This window comes from Phascolarctos cinereus, unplaced genomic scaffold (genome assembly GCF_003287225.1).
Source record: "Phascolarctos cinereus isolate Bilbo 61053 unplaced genomic scaffold, phaCin_HiC Scaffold_1;HRSCAF=81, whole genome shotgun sequence".
NCBI lineage: Eukaryota > Metazoa > Chordata > Mammalia > Diprotodontia > Phascolarctidae > Phascolarctos > Phascolarctos cinereus.
The window spans coordinates 1,875,978-1,891,284 of record NW_027555514.1 but is presented as its reverse complement, the minus strand read 5'-3'; the positions used below and the strand labels follow the sequence as shown (position 1 = coordinate 1,891,284).

General features: G+C 45.5%; 1 protein-coding gene across 4 annotated transcripts in view; it reads left to right on the top strand.

The window, feature by feature from the left end:
- Positions 1-6,104: 6,104 nt before the first annotated feature.
- The window catches only part of COL28A1 (collagen type XXVIII alpha 1 chain), an 81,774-nt gene continuing 72,571 nt past the window's right edge, over positions 6,105-15,307 (top strand). For 2 of the 4 annotated variants that reach the window (XM_021000071.2, XM_021000073.2), the window contains exon 1: positions 6,105-6,257. The gene's annotated coding sequence lies outside the window, so the exon portion shown is untranslated. The remainder of the gene's footprint in view (positions 6,258-15,307) is intronic. The other 2 variants (XM_021000067.2, XM_021000066.2) reach the window with 1 other exon arrangement.

Sequence of the window (15,307 nt, the reverse complement as noted above, 5' to 3'; positions counted from 1 at the left end):
GAGAGGCTTCCGGGTGTCCCCAATGCCTTCCCCCCAGACTGTCTTCTCCTTGCTCCTGTCCATGTCTATGGACCTCCTACTCCCCCATAATAACGGCATTCCTGAAGGGAGGGGGCTGGATCCTCTGTACTTAGCAGAGAGAGTTTTAATGAATGCTTCTTCTCTGAGTGACTGATGTTGTTACCCTTTTGCTCAAAAATGTTCCTGACTCCCTATTATTGAAATAGGAGCTCCTGGCTTTGGCATTCAAAGCTCACCAAAATCTAGCTCCAACCTGCGGTTTCCTTCCAAATACTCTATGTTTCAGCCAAACTGGCCTCTCCTGCCCTGTGTATGCCAGCTCCCTTCCTTGGACCTTGTCTCACCCAAACAGTCACTGCCCCAACCTGTAATCCTAAGAGGCCTATGGCTGAGCAACCAGAATGTGGGATTTGGTGTGGGGAGACCTGGGTTCAAATCTGTACTCTGCCATCTGCCAAGATGTCCTTTATTCAATTCAACAAGTGCTTATTAATCACCTACTAGGTGTCAGACCCTGGGGATGCAAGGGGAGAAAGAAGGTCCCTTCAGTCGGAGAGCTTCCCCGAGGTGCAGCTGTGAAGTGTGTGGCTCAGTTCCTCATCTGTAGAGTAGGGACAACCGTCCCTGCACTCTGTGCCTCACAGGGCTGCTGCATGAGGATGACTGCAGAGGAAGCTCTACTTTGAGGTCCAACCCCTCCTCCATGAAGCTTCCCCTGGCCCACAATGATGTCAGACTCTTTCTGAGAGTCACCCCAGTGCTGAAAGGACCTCAGAGATCACCTGTCTGACCTCCCTGCCACATTCCCCACAAGCTGGTGGCCCAGCCTCTGCCAGTGGGAGCTCACTAGCTCAGGAAGATGGCACAGTGAATGGGTTAGGAAGATCTGAGTTTGAATCTTGTCTCAGGATTCACTTACCAGCTGGGTGACCCTAGGCAAATCACCTACCTTCTGTCTGCCTTAGTTTCCTCATCTGCAAAATGGATTTGACAATGGCACCTACTATCCTTTTGTGAGGCTCAAATGGGACAATTTGTAAAGGGCTTTCTTTTACATCTTAAAGTTCTTCATGAATGCTTATGATTCTTATTCTAGTCTTCAAGTATATGAGAACAGCAGTCCCATTGTTTTCCCCTCCTTCCCCCTTCCTCTTCCTCTTCTCTTGGCTAAATACCCAGAACTGAGTGCAACATCCCCAACCTGTTCCCACCAAGGCAACTCATCCCGGGCTTTCCTTCGCCTTCTGGCACTGGATTACCTCAATGAGGCCAAATATTTCAATAGTCGTTAAGCACATACCATGTGCCAGGCATTATACTAAGTGCCTGCAAGAAGTTCACAGTCTGGTCTAGTGGGGGAGACAGACTTAAAAGGACTTTGTCCACAGAAGATCCATGGAGTGTAAATAAAGGGGGGTGGGGCTCAGAGAAAGCCTCCCAGGGGAGCCACTGAAGGTAAGGGGGGAGGGGGCGCTCCTGCCACCAGAGGTCGCCAAAGCGCGGTGCTTCCTTGGCAAGTGGAGCCTCAGGGAGGCTGAAGCTTTGCTTCTTATTAGATCCCACTCATCGTCTTAGACTGGGGACATCCCGGAGTCCTGGGTCAGCCGTCCCATTTGTTAGCACCTCTCCCCGGTCAAGTCATCTGCATGGTTTAATGATTAAATATTTTTATTAAATTTTAAAAATCAGTTTGACATACAGTAAACCTTATAACATTTCATATCTTTAAAAACATTTAATGTGCTGTAACTTTGCACAATTTGGCACTGATCCCACCAGAATTTGACGCATATTCCTAAACTCTTCATCACGTGGGTCACATTTGTATTCTATTCGACATCATATACATTTTGAGAAATAGTTCTTTTTTCCAAGGCTATCCTTGGTTGTAGCTCAGAGGTGTTTTTTTTTAAATTCAATTTTATTTTCTTTTCAGTTCTGAATTCTCTCCCTCCCACCCCTACCCTCACCCATGGAGAAAGCAGGAAAAACTAAACCTGCTACAAATGTTTATAGTCAAACAACACAAATCGCCACATTGTCCACATCCAACTCGGGGGGCGGGGGGAGGGATGTACGTGTCTGTGTGATCGTATGTGTATATGCATGTATATATGTGTATTATATATAGTTTGTGTGCATTGTGTATATGTGTGGTATGGGTAAATGTGTGACTTGTGTGAGTGTGTGTGTGTATGGTATGTATGTATGTGTGTGGTGTTTGTGTGTTGTAGAGTGTGCACACATGTGTGAGTGTACTGCACACACATGTGTGGCACATGGTGTGTACTGTGTATGTGCATGTGTGGTATGTGTATGTGTATGGTATGCATGTGTGTGATGTGTATGAGTGTGCAGTGAATGTGAGTGTGTATGTGTGTGGTGTGTATGTGGTATATGTGTGTGTATGTGTGTGGTATATGTGAATGTGTGTATGTGAGATGTACATATGTGTGGTGTATATGAATGTGTATATGTGTATGGTGTGTGGTATATGTGAGTGTGTGCATGTGTGTGTGGTGTATGTGTGTGGTATATGTGAGTGTGTGTATGTGTGCGCAGTGAATGTGAGTGTGTATGTGTGTGGTGTATGTGTGTATGGTGTGCATATGTGTGGTGTATGTGAATGTGTATATGTGTATGGTGTGTGGTATATGTGAGTGTGTGTGTGTGTGTGTGTGCTGTGTATATGTGTGTGGTATATGTGAGTGTGTGTATATGTGTGTGGTGTGTGTATGGTGTGTGGTATATGTGAGTGTGTGCATGTGTGTGGTATGTGTGTGTGGTGCATGTGTGTGATGTGTGTGTATGTGTGTGGTGTGTTTGTGTATGGTATATGTGTGTGTATGTGTGTGGTATATGTGAATGTGTGTGTATGTGTGGTGTATGTGAATGTGTATATGTGTATGTTATATGGTATATGTGTGTGGTGGGTGTGTGTGGTGTGTGTATGTGTGTGGTATATGTGAGTGTGTGTGTGCTTCAATCTGTCCTCCAGGTCTCCTGCTTTTCCAGATGGAGGTGGGCAGCATATTTCATCTTTAAGTCCTCTGGAGTTGTTGTTGATTTCATTGTGTTGATCAGAATTCCAAAGTTTTTTAGATCATTTTGTCTTTATAATATTGTTATTGTATAAACTGTTCCCTTGGTTCTGCTCACTTCACTTTGCATTAGTTCATATAAGTTTTCCCAGGTTTTTCTGAAACCTTTCTGTTCATTTCTTATAGCATAATAGCATTCCATCATAATCATTTACCACAGCTTGTTCAGGCATTCCCTGGTTGATGGGCATCCTCTTAATTTCCAATTCTTAGCCACCATGAAAAGAGCTGCTGCAAATATTTTTGTACATATAGGTCCTTTTCCTTTTTCTCTTGGGGCCACAGACATAGTACTGGTACTCCTAGATCAAAGGGTATGCATAGTTTTATAGCCCTTTGGTCATAGTTCCAAATTACTCTTCACAATGGTTGGGTCAGTTCACAACTGGACCAACAGTACATTAGTGTACCTATTTTCCCTCATCCCCTCCAGCATTTGTCATTTTTTTCTTTCTGTTCACATTAGCCAATCTGATGGCTGTGAGGTGATACCTCAGAGTTGTTTTAAATTACATTTCTCTAATTATTAATGATTTAGAGTTTTGCATGTGACTATTGATAGCTTTGATTTCTTCTACTGAAAACCCTCCTATCTTTTGGCCAATTCTCAGTTCTCTTATTTTTACAAATTTGGCTCAGTTCCCTATATGTTTGAGACAATTGTCACTGACAAAACTGTTGCCAAGCATTCCCTGGATACAACACCTGTAACAGTATTCTAAGCAGATGTTGCCATAATGGTAGCTAGCATGTACACAGTGTTTCAAGGTTTGCAAAGCACTTTACAAATATTGTCTACAACCATGGGAAGTAGGTGCTCTTATTAGCCCCATTTTGCAGATGAGGAAACTGAGACGGGGAGCTAAAGTGACTTTCCCAGGGCTTCGAAACTAGTCTGAGGATAGATTTGAACTCAGATCCTCCTGTTTCCAAGTCCAGCGCTCTATCAACTGCTTCATGTTGCCATACCAAATACTCATAGTTTCTCAACTATATGGGATGAGAAACTTTGGAAGCAAAGAGACTTAGCAGATGACATAAAAACCACTGGGAGCAGGATGAGGGACACATCATCCTGCCTGCTACGAGAGGAGGGTTAAAGGTGCTGTCAGAAGCCTAAAAACATGAGCTTACAGCCCCATGGTTCTCTTTAATTACAAAACAGCAGCCATTTTATACAACTCCACAATAGTCTTCCAAACAGTAAGTCTAAGAAATAATAGCAGGATAGTGACTTGTCCCCAGGTGATTTTTAGCTGAACTCCTTCACAAAGATGAGAAAATGAGATCATAGTGATCATCCTTTGTGCTAAAACAAACATGTAGGGGAAGTAGGAATCACAAAACCCTAATTGTTCTTCCTGCGATGCTGTGGGCAGCTTTCCCCTCTGATCTCTCCCATTCCAGACCTCACAGGATCAGGGAAGCCAGGTGGGGTCACAGAAAACATAATGGGATTCTGGTGGGATCTCTTCCAGATTCTAGAGGTGAGGTCCTAAGAGGCTGTGTGGAGGGTGGGTTCCTCTGAAGGGTGGACTTGCTGCCCTGCCCCTGACGAGGCGAAAAGATGGCAGAATGGGAACATCTGAAGAAAAGTGGAGGGCATTGCCTGGAGCAAGAGAGATGGTTGAGGAGGGGCATGCCCTGGCCAGGACCTGGCTCTGGAAGCCTTTTCCCTTCCTTTGAGAGAGAGCTCCCTGAGAGGTGACTGCCTGCCCTGGGTCACTGGGAAGTCAGGAGCATGGGAAATTACAAAGGGACTTCTAGGAGAGACAACTCAGGTGGATTTGAACCCAGGCTGAGTCCTGTAGTCCTGGGTTAAAGGAGAATTGCAAGGAGGAGACCCAAAGGGGGAGGAAACCCCCAGGGAGAGGCCATATGGGAGATGGAAGCCATCAGTTTACCGGCCTCTGGGGAAGGCTTTGCTCATTGAGGAGCATCATTATAGGCTTTGACATGAATCTCATGAACAAGTTCTGTGACTTGTTCGTTCATGGGTTTCTTTTTTGAGCTTTGTGATCTGGATGCTTGTAAGGGGATTTGGTGGCAACATCCCAACTTGCATCAGACAAATAATTTTCAGAAGCTATGGGTGGGAACAGGGAGCTAGAGCATTTGTGTCAAACTCAAATGGAATTGGGAGCCATCAAGCTGCACATAATGGTCCCTGAGAGCTGCAAATTGACTTAGAAAACCACACATTCATAGATTTCTTTTTTAAAAAAATTGATTTTTAAAAAAATCAATACATCATCACATTAAAACCAGAAAGGAACGACATTTGAATCTGGTTTGGGTCACACTTAAGAGTATTGTGGGCCACATTCTGGCAGCATGTTTGACACCTATTAGCTAAAGAATGAGAATCCTCACAAATTGGTGCCCAATTTGTTCATGTCAGAAGAAAAACTCTGACACAAGAGTTAGACACAGCAAACCTGCATCCATCCTTACAGGAGTATTTGCCAACAAGACAGTGAGGTGGTGCAGCCAATAAAGCACTGGACCAGAAGGGGAAAGAAGACTTGAGTTCCAATGCTCCCTTGTATACTCACTAGCTGTGTGACCCTGGCCAGGTCTCTTAATCTCTGCCTTCCTCAGTTGCCTTATCTGTAAAATAGGGATGATAATAGTGCCTAAGGCCCAGGGCTGCTGTGAAAGTCAAATGAGAACATATGTAATAGCAGTTTCCAACTTTAAGGTGCTAAGAGAATTAATATTGTTGTTATTAATTATGATCTGAGCAGAAGCCCCACAAAATGGATTTCAGCCACAGGCATGTGGAGACAAGAAAAGCTATTCCACCATAGCCGGATGTCCAGGCAGAGATGCCCCGTCAAAATACTAACGTCAATCTGGAGAATAGCCTGGGAGCCCAGCCCTGCTCCTAGAGGGCCCTGTGCCTTTAAGTGGCCTCATGCTCCCACCCAGATCTCCACCCTGGCACCCTGCCTGGCCACTCAGCATCCAGCTGAGGCTAATGAGCCTGATTCAGGCTCACCAAGGGTCTGGAATCAAAGCTCATTCTCATTTCCAACAGACCAGCCTGCCCCCGGGCTATCTCTCCAATCATCCTCTCCTCTCCTCTTGGCTGCTGCTATCTGCTTGAAGGCCAGATAGCTCTGCTGAAGCTAGGTAAGCCCTGCCTATGACCTGTGTGAACTGGATGGCTGAGTGGCTTTGCACCAAGAGAGAGCCTCTGGGGTGCTCCCTCCCTCCAGCCCCTGGGGTGTTTCCCCTTGAGTCTCTAGGGGTGCTCCCTCCATCGAGCCTCTGGGGTGCCCTTCCTTGAGTCTTTAGGGGTGCTCCTTTCCTCACCCTTCCTTCCCCAACCCCTAGTTCATTAGCTGGATATGGACTGTGGCGGTCGAGGGGGGCTACTCTGGGTGTTTTTTAAAACCGCCTGACCATGGGCTTTCCATGGTTAGTGCGTGGATCCACACCCATCCCAACACCTCCAGAAGGAAAGGGGCTTGCCTGCTTTTCGGAGCTGTTTCTTCCAGCATAGTGGGCGAGCTCAGGAGCGGGGAAGGCTGTAGCCTCCTGCTGAGGACAGGAGCCTGCCTGAGCCCTGCCCAAAGACGGGGTGTCCAAGTGGACTCCTCAGGGCCGCTTCTCTGCAGGTCCGGTAGCTGCCTGTGTAACAGGTGATGGCACACCCCGGAAACCGGAGGCTGGAGTTTAGATAGAAGCTTCCTGGGGGTGCCTGGTCACACTTGCCCAGAGGGAGATGGAGTGACAATGCGTGGCCCTGCCAGGTTTCTGTGGCTCAGCCAAAGGCTGGGAGACTTTAGAGTGTAGAGGGCCCCTGAAAGTGAAAGGGAGGATGGGCCAAAGCCCAGGGGGGCACTTAGCCTGAACTCCTGTCACCCTAAAAAAGGAAAAAGGCCTCAGGAAACTTAGGGCTTAGAGAACTAAGGAAAGAGCAGACAGAGGGGCTAAAGGGAGGGTGTGTCTAAAGGCTGCAAGGCTGGAAAAGACTGATAGCCCCCAAGCTAGCTCCTCCCTTCACCTATGGGTGCTAAGGAAGAGAAGGAAGGGCCTTCCCCAAGGGCTACACAGGGGGTTACACTGGAGGGGGGCAGCTACACAGGGGGTTACACTAGCAGTTAAACAGGAGGTTACGCTGGAGGGGGGCGGCTATGCAGGGGGTTATACCAGCACAGGAGGGCAAACAGGAGTTCCCCAGGAGGCAGAGCTGGTTTTCCATCCCAGGCTTCAGGCTCTGCATCCACTGTTCTCCACACCACATCCCTCTCACTCAGGCTGAGCTGCTTCGGATGACCAGACAATTGAACTACCAAAATCATCCCTTTTGGATGCTGCATATATCAGAGATGACATTGGGCGCTGTAATGAATATCCCCAGATACGCTATACTAATTTGGTGAATTTTGTCTTAGGGGGAGGCCTCTGTGGGCTCTCTGATCTTCACACCAAGAAAAGTGTGGGGTCCTGGCCCCAAAGCTGTCTGACCAGGCCCCTGCCAGCAGCAGCGGGGGTGGGCTCAGGATTTCCCAAGTGCCAGGTCCCCTTCTTTCTGTCTGGACCCTTCCTCACGTCAGAGCAGCTTAAAGGAAGGCAGCCTCACCTTCCAGCTCCCTGCCACTTTCCTGACCTCCAGCCTGTTTCCAGAGAGCCAGAGAGAATGGGAAGGAGAAAGTTGCCTGGCCTGGAGGGGACGGGGTGGGCCCAGATACTCTATCAGGAGGCAGGTTTGACAGGATGACCCCCTTGTGAGGTCTCTTCTGACCTCGGATACCAGGCTAGTGACTCACCTGCATAAGCACCTTCCCATCCCCCTTGCATGTGAGCGCTTTAAGGGCGAAGACCCTGTTGGGACTCATCTTCAGATCTCCCCAATGCCCCAGCCCAAAGCGTTGGCCTGAAAAATGTTTTCTGACTATCTGAATGAGGGAGTGAATGAATTTGTGGGTTAGATGAAGTCAGAGGAGGAAGGGATTACCCGCCGGCTCTGTCAGGGAGGGGACATCGGAGTTAACTAAAGAGCAAGTCACAATGCAGCAGAGGAAGACTTGGAGAGAGGGCAGCTCCCAGAGGCCAGGCTCTGCTGGTGTTTGTCTCTGTTCCCAATACCCAGCATGTGGCAGGTGTTTACAAAATGCTTTCTAAATGAATGAAGGAGTAAGTGAGTAAATTGAAGGGTAAATGAATGAAGTTGAGGCATTCCACCCAGCCCTGAACAAAACTCTTCTTTAGGACTTCCCTGACATGTGGTCATCCACCCTCAGTTCAAAGTCCTGCAGGAAAGGGGAGCTCACTTCCCCCTGAGGACAGCCACTCCACTTGGGAGGTGGTTTGGAAGAACGTTGACGTGTTAGGAGCATCAGGTCTTTGGAGGAAAGGTAGACGTGGTAGGGGCCTTAAATTCCAAGCCTGAGGAGTTGAAACTTTTCTTAGTGGTAATGGGGAGCTACTGATGATTGGAGATGAAAGGAGGTGACTGGATCAGTGTCCAAGGCAGATGGAGGTGGGAAGCCGAGTCCAAGCAGGTGAGAGAATGGGACCTATTTGAGGTGGGTGGATGTGAGGACAGAGGATTTAGTAACTGCCTGGATTGGAAAGGGGAGAAACGGGAGAGTTGAAGTTAGCTCACAGGAAATGCAGTGAATGGTGGTACCTCAGGCAGAAATGGGGACACCAGGAGAAGAGTGGATGGGCTGGGTTTGGGATGGATTAAGTTTAAGAAGCCAGCAGGACATTCAGATCCAACAGCCAGCTGGGGATGTGGGTGTGGAGCACATGAGACAGGTTAGGAGGGGCAAAGGGAGCCGAGCATCATCTGCCCAGAGGTGGCCATGAAGCCCAAAGTAACAGCAGCAAGAAAAGCACTTTGCACACCTCTCAACTGATCCCCACAACATCTCTGGGAGGATGGTGCTATTATAATCCCTATTTTACAGAAGAGGAAATTGAGGCACTGAGAGTGCTAAGTATCTGAGGCAGGATTCAAAATCAGGTTTCACTGACTCCAGCACTATACCACTCTACCAGCCTCAGAATCAGAGACAGGCATGAATGAAGAAGGCGACAGAGAGAGGAGGAAAGAAAAGAAGCCCAGACCTTGAGGAAGGAGACAGAGGAGCAGGGCAGAAAACTCCCAGAAAAGAAAATGAAGTTTGTCAGTGGTCCTCTGCCAGAAGACTGCTGCACTGTCTGGGGGAGGGAGGAGCGAAGGGGGGCTCTGCCTTCAAGGCCTGTTCCTTCCTGTCAGGGCTCCCAGAAAGGAAGCCTCTGAAACAGTGTCAGCACCACCAAAAGCCACATGCCCAATAACCTCCCTCCTGCCACCTCCTCTGCTGTCCCTCCTGTCAGCCTCTCCCACAGCCTCCCCCCTGCCAGCTTCCCCACTACCACCCCCTCTAGCTGCCCCTTGCCAGCTTCTCCTATAGCCTCCCCCCACAGCTTCCTCCATAGCCTCCTTTTTTTTTTTCTTTTTGGTGAGGCAATTGGGGTTAAGTGACTTGCCCAGGGTCACACAGCTAGTAAGTGTCAAGTGTCTGAGGTCGGATTTGAACTCAGGTCTTCCTGACTCCAAGGCCAGAACTCTATTCATTGTGCCACCTAGCTGCCCCTCATTGTCTACCTCCTGCTACCTCCTCTAGGGTCCCTCCTGCCAGCCTCTCCCACAGCCTCCCTCTTTCCAGCCCCACCAGCTCCCTTCCTAACAGCCTCCCCCACTCCCACCTCCATCCTGCCAGCCCTTCTGCTCCTCATCAGAACACCAGCTGGACAGCAGCAGGTCTGGCTGGAGAAGCTGGGGAATGCAGAGCTCATCCTGAGAAGGAAAGAAGATGAGGGCACCCACAGCTGCCCAGTCTTCTGGTCCCTCCCACCCCAATAATCTTGAAGGCCCAGAGTTGGCCAGTCTGGATGTGAGGGAGCCATAGAGACCCACTGTTGGTATTCACTGACCCAGACTCCCAGCCACCCTCATCCCTAAGATGCCACTTTGTAGAGCAAATACTCTGTGTAGGCTGGCACGCCCTTGCTTTGCCTCTCTCAGCTCATACGCCCTCATCATAGGATCCTGGAGACTCGGGGAGCCAATGCTGTCTGACTGCTCTTTCTCAGTCTTCTTTCCTAGATCCTCCTGCTGGGTGTGTCTCAGCACACCATCATCTGTGTCCCTTAAGACTTTGCCCTGGCCCCTCTTCCTTTCTCATTCCTCCCCTCCCCTCCCCTCTTCCTCCTCCTTTCCCTCCTCCTCCCCTCCCCTACCTTCTTTTTCTCTTCTTTTTGTCTTTTCTCTCTTCTCTCCCCTGGCCTCCCTCCCCTTCCCTTCCCTTCCCTTCCCTTCCCTCCCCTTCCCTTCCCTCCCCTTCCCTTCCCTTCCCTTCCCTTCCCTCCCTTCCCTTCCCTCCCCTCCCCTCCCCTCCCCTCCCCTCCCCTCCCCTCCATTTCCCTCCCCTCCCCTTCCCTTCCCTTCCCTCCCCTTCCCTTCCCTTCCCTCCCCTTCCCTTCCTTTCCCTTCCCTTCCCTTCCCTTCCCTCCCCTCCCCTCCCCTCCTCCCCTCCCCTTCCCTTCCCTTCCCTTCCCTCCCTTCCCCTCCCCTCCCCTTCCCTCCCCTTCCCTCCCCTTCCCTCCCCTTCCCTTCCCTTTCCTTCCCTTCCCTTCCCTTCCCTTCTCCCTCTACACTCTTCTGGTGATCTCACCCATGTTTGATTTTGACAAATCCCAAGGGTTTGATTGTTATCGGTATGCTGACCCCTCCATCCCTGGTCTCTCCTGTGAATGTCTGACCACCTGCTGGACATGCTGGATGTCTAGTCTCTAATTCAACATGTCTAACACAGAGCCTTTTATCTTTCCCCCAAACTTTCATATTTCTGTGAAGGGGTTCATCCTGGTTCTCGTCACCTGCAGTTGTAATCTGACAGTCACTCTTGATGCTTCCATGGTCCCCCCCACCATGTCCACATCACTCACAACGTCCTGTTGATTCTACCTCCACATGAACACTTCATTCATCCACCCTCTTCTCTCTTTTAAAATTTTTTTTCAGTTAACAAGCATGTATTTTTTCTTTCCCAGTTCTATCCATCATCACCACCATCCCCGCCAACACTTAAAAAAAAAAAAAGAAAAGCCAAACTCTTATAACAAATACGTATGATCAAGAAAAGTATTCCCACATCGGTCATATCCACAAACATAGGTCTCCTTCTGCACCTTGCGCTCATCTCCTTTCCTTCAGGAGGTAAGGGCATTTTTTCACCATGGGTCTTCTGGAATCTTTGTTGGTCATTGCATTGATAGAATTCTTAAGTCTCTTAAAGTTGTTGATCCTCATAATGTTGTAATTATATACACTGTTCTCCTGGTTCTCGCCTCATTCTGCATCAGTTCATGCAAGTCTTCCCAGGTTTCTTTGAAACCATCCTTTTCATCATTTCTTATGGCACAATACTATCCATTACACCTTTATACCATAATTTGTTTAGCTATTCCTCAGTTGATTGGCACCCACTTTATTTCCAGGTTTTGCTAGTACAAAAAGAGCTGCCATAAATATGTTTGTGTATACAAACGGGCCTTCTTCTCTTTCTTTGATCTCTTAGGGGTATAGACCTAGTAATGGTGTTGCTGGGTTAGTTTAACAACTTTAGGGGCATCGTCCAGAATTGCTTTTCAGAATAGTTAGACCAAATCATAGTTCCACTAAGAGTACATTAATATGCCTGTTTTCCAGGAGTCCATCTATTATTTGTCATTTTTCACTTTTGTCACATTTGCTAATCTGATAAGTATGGGGTTATTCATCTGAAATATTTTTCGCATGGCTATTGATAGCTCGGATTTTTCTCCTTGGAAAATGCCTGTTCATATCCTTTGGCAATTTTTCATTTGGGGAATAGCTGTTATAAACTTGAATTGGTTCCTTATATATTTTGGATATATATATCAAAGAAACTGGCTGCAAAATTTTTTTTTCTCCCAGTAAGCTATTTCTTTTTTAATCTTAGCTGCATTATTTTTATTTGTGCAAATTTCATATAATCTAAACTGTCCCTTTTATTTTCTATGTTCTTTGGTCATGAACTCTTCTTCTATCCATAGATATGAAAAGTATTTTCTTCCTTTTTCCTTTTTTTTTATGGTATGACCTTTAATATCTAAGTCACGTGTCCATTCAGAGCTAATGTTGGTACATGGTATGAAGTGTTAGTAAACCTATTTCTGCCAAATTGCTTTCCATTTTTCCTGGAGTTTTTTTGTTGAGTGGTGAGTCCTTACCTCAGTTGCTAGGGTCTTTGGATTTATCAAGCCCTAGGTTACTGGGTTTGTTGACTTCTATATGATGTAGACCTAATCTACTCTAATGATTATCTCTTTATGTCTTCATTAGTACCAAATCATTTAGATTATCATTGTTTTTTAGCATAGTTTGAGATCTGATCCTGCTAGGCTCCCTTCTTCCCATTTTTTTTTCATGATTTCCCTTGAAATTTTTAAGCATTTGTTCCTCTAGATGAATATGATTGTTATTTTTCCTAGCTTTACAAGGTCATCCTTTGGTAGTTTGATTAGGCATGACACTGAATAAGTAAATTAACTTAAGTAGTATTATAATTTATGGGTAGGCTTGACCTACCCATAAGCAATGAATATTTCTCCAATTATTTAGTTCTGTCTTGATTTCCATAAAGAATATTTCACAAAGCACTTAGACACTATCTGATTTGAGCTGCACAGTAACCCTGAGAGGCAGGTACTACTGTTTGTTTTTTTCTTGTATTTCCTTTCCACTTGTTTATTTATTTAATATTTCATTTTCCCCCAATTACATATAGAGACAAATTTTAACTTTTTTTTATGCAATTGGGGTTAAGTGACTTGCCCAGGGTCACACACACAGCTAGTAAGTGTTAAGTGTTTGATGTGAGGCCAGATTTGAACTCAGGTCCTCCTGACTCCAAGGCTGGTGCTCTATTCACTGTGCCACCTAGTTGCCCCCAAATTTTAACATTTTTAAAAGATAATTTGAGTTCCATATTCTCTCTCTCCCTTCTTCCCCTGCCCCATTATTGGGAAGGCAAGCAATTTGGTATAGGTTATATATGTGTAGTCATGTAAAACATATTTCCGTATTAGTCATATCGTGAAAGAAAACACAGACCAAAAAAATACCAAACAAGAAAAATAAAGAAAGTTTTAAAAAGTGTGCTTCAATCTACATACAGACTCCATCAATTCTTTCCCTGCGGATAGTGCTTTTCATCATAAGTCCTTTGGAATTGTCTTGGATCGTTGTATTGCTGAGAATAGTTGTCATTCACAGTTGATCAACATGTAATATTGCTGTTACTGTGTAAAATGTTCTCCTGGTTCTGCTCATTTCATTTTGCATCAGTTTATGTAAGTCTTCCTGAGTTTTTCTGAAATCATCCTGCTTGCCATTTCTTATAATACAGTAAGTATTCCATCACAATCATATACCACAACTTGTTTAGCCATTCCCCAATTGATGGGCACCCCTTCAATTTCCAACTCTTTGCCACCACAGAAAGAGCTGCTGTAAATATTTTGTACATCTAAGTCCTTTTGCTTTTTTCCCCCTGCTCTTTGAGATACAGACCTAGCACTGGCATTCCTAGGTCAAATGATATGCACACTTTGATTGCCCTTTGGGCATAGTTCCAAATTGCTCTCCAGAATGGTTGAATCAGTTCACAACTCCACCAACAATGTAATGCATTAGGGTCCCAATTTTCCCACACACCCTCCAACATTTGTCATTTTTCCTTTCTGTCATATTAGCCAATCTGATAGGTATGGGGTGGTACCTCTGAGTTGTTTTAATTTGCATTTTTCTAATCAATAGTGATCTTGAGCGTTTTTCATATAGCTTTGATTACTTCATCTGAAAACTCCCTATTGATATCCTTTGACAATTTATCAATTGGGGAATGACTTGTATTCTTATAAATTTGGCTCCGTTTTTTATATATTGGAGAAATGAGGCCTTTATCAGAGAAACTTGCTGCAATTTTTTTCACAGTTATCATTACAGTTATCATTATCACAGTTATCATTCCCATTCTATTTTCCCCTTTTATCTTATTCTCTCTCCTTTCACCCTGTCCATCCTCAAAAGTGTTTTGCCTCTGACTACCAACTCCCCCAGTCCTTCCTGTCTTCTATCAGCCCTGCCCCTTTCTCTTACCCCCTTCCCCTCCTACTTCCTTGTAGGCTAAGATAGCTTTCTATACCCAACTAAGTGTATGTTATTTCCTCTTTGAATCAATTCCAATGAGAATAAGGTTCAAGCACTGCTACCCATCCCCACATCTTCCCCTTCATTATAAAAGCTTTTTTATACCTCTTTTATGTGAGATAATTTACCCCATTCTATCTCTCCCTTTCCCCTTCTCCCCATGCATTCCTCTTTCTCACCTCTTCATTTTATTTTTTTAGATATTATCCTCTCACATTCAACTCACACCCATGCCCTTTGTCTACGTATACTCTTTCTAACTGCCCTAATAATATTAAAGCTCTTAAGAGTTATAAGTAATATCTTCCCATGTAGAAATCTAAACAGTTTAACCTTATTGAATCCTTTATGATTTCTCTTTCCTGTTTACCTTTCTATGCTTCTCTTGAGTCTTGTGTTTGAATGTCAGATTTTCTGTTTAGCTCTTGTCTTTTCATCAGGAATTCTTGAAAGTCCTAAGTTTCATTAGATATCCATTCCCCACCTCCCACCTCCGAAGGATTACATGCAGTTTTGCTGGGTAGGTGATTTTTGGTTGTAATACTCTCTCCTTTGCCCTCTGGTATATCATAGTCCAAGTCCTCTAATCCTTTAAGGTAGAAGCTGCTACACCTTGTGTGAACCTGACTGTGGCTTCATGATATTTGAATTGTTTCTTTCTGGCTGTTTGCAATATTTTCTCCTTGACCTGGGAGCTCTAGAATTTAGCTATAATATTCCTGGGAGTTTGCATTTTGGGATTTCTTTCAGGAGGTGATTAGTGGATGCTTTCAATTTCTGTATTACCCTCTGTTTCTAAAATATCAGGGCAGTTTTCCTTGATAATTTCTTGAAAGATGATGTCTGATGTTTCATTCTAATGGTAAAAACTTTATAGTGGAATTTATTTTCAAGAATTGTCAAAAGATATATAAAAAACAAAAACAAATATTTGTTGGACTTATTT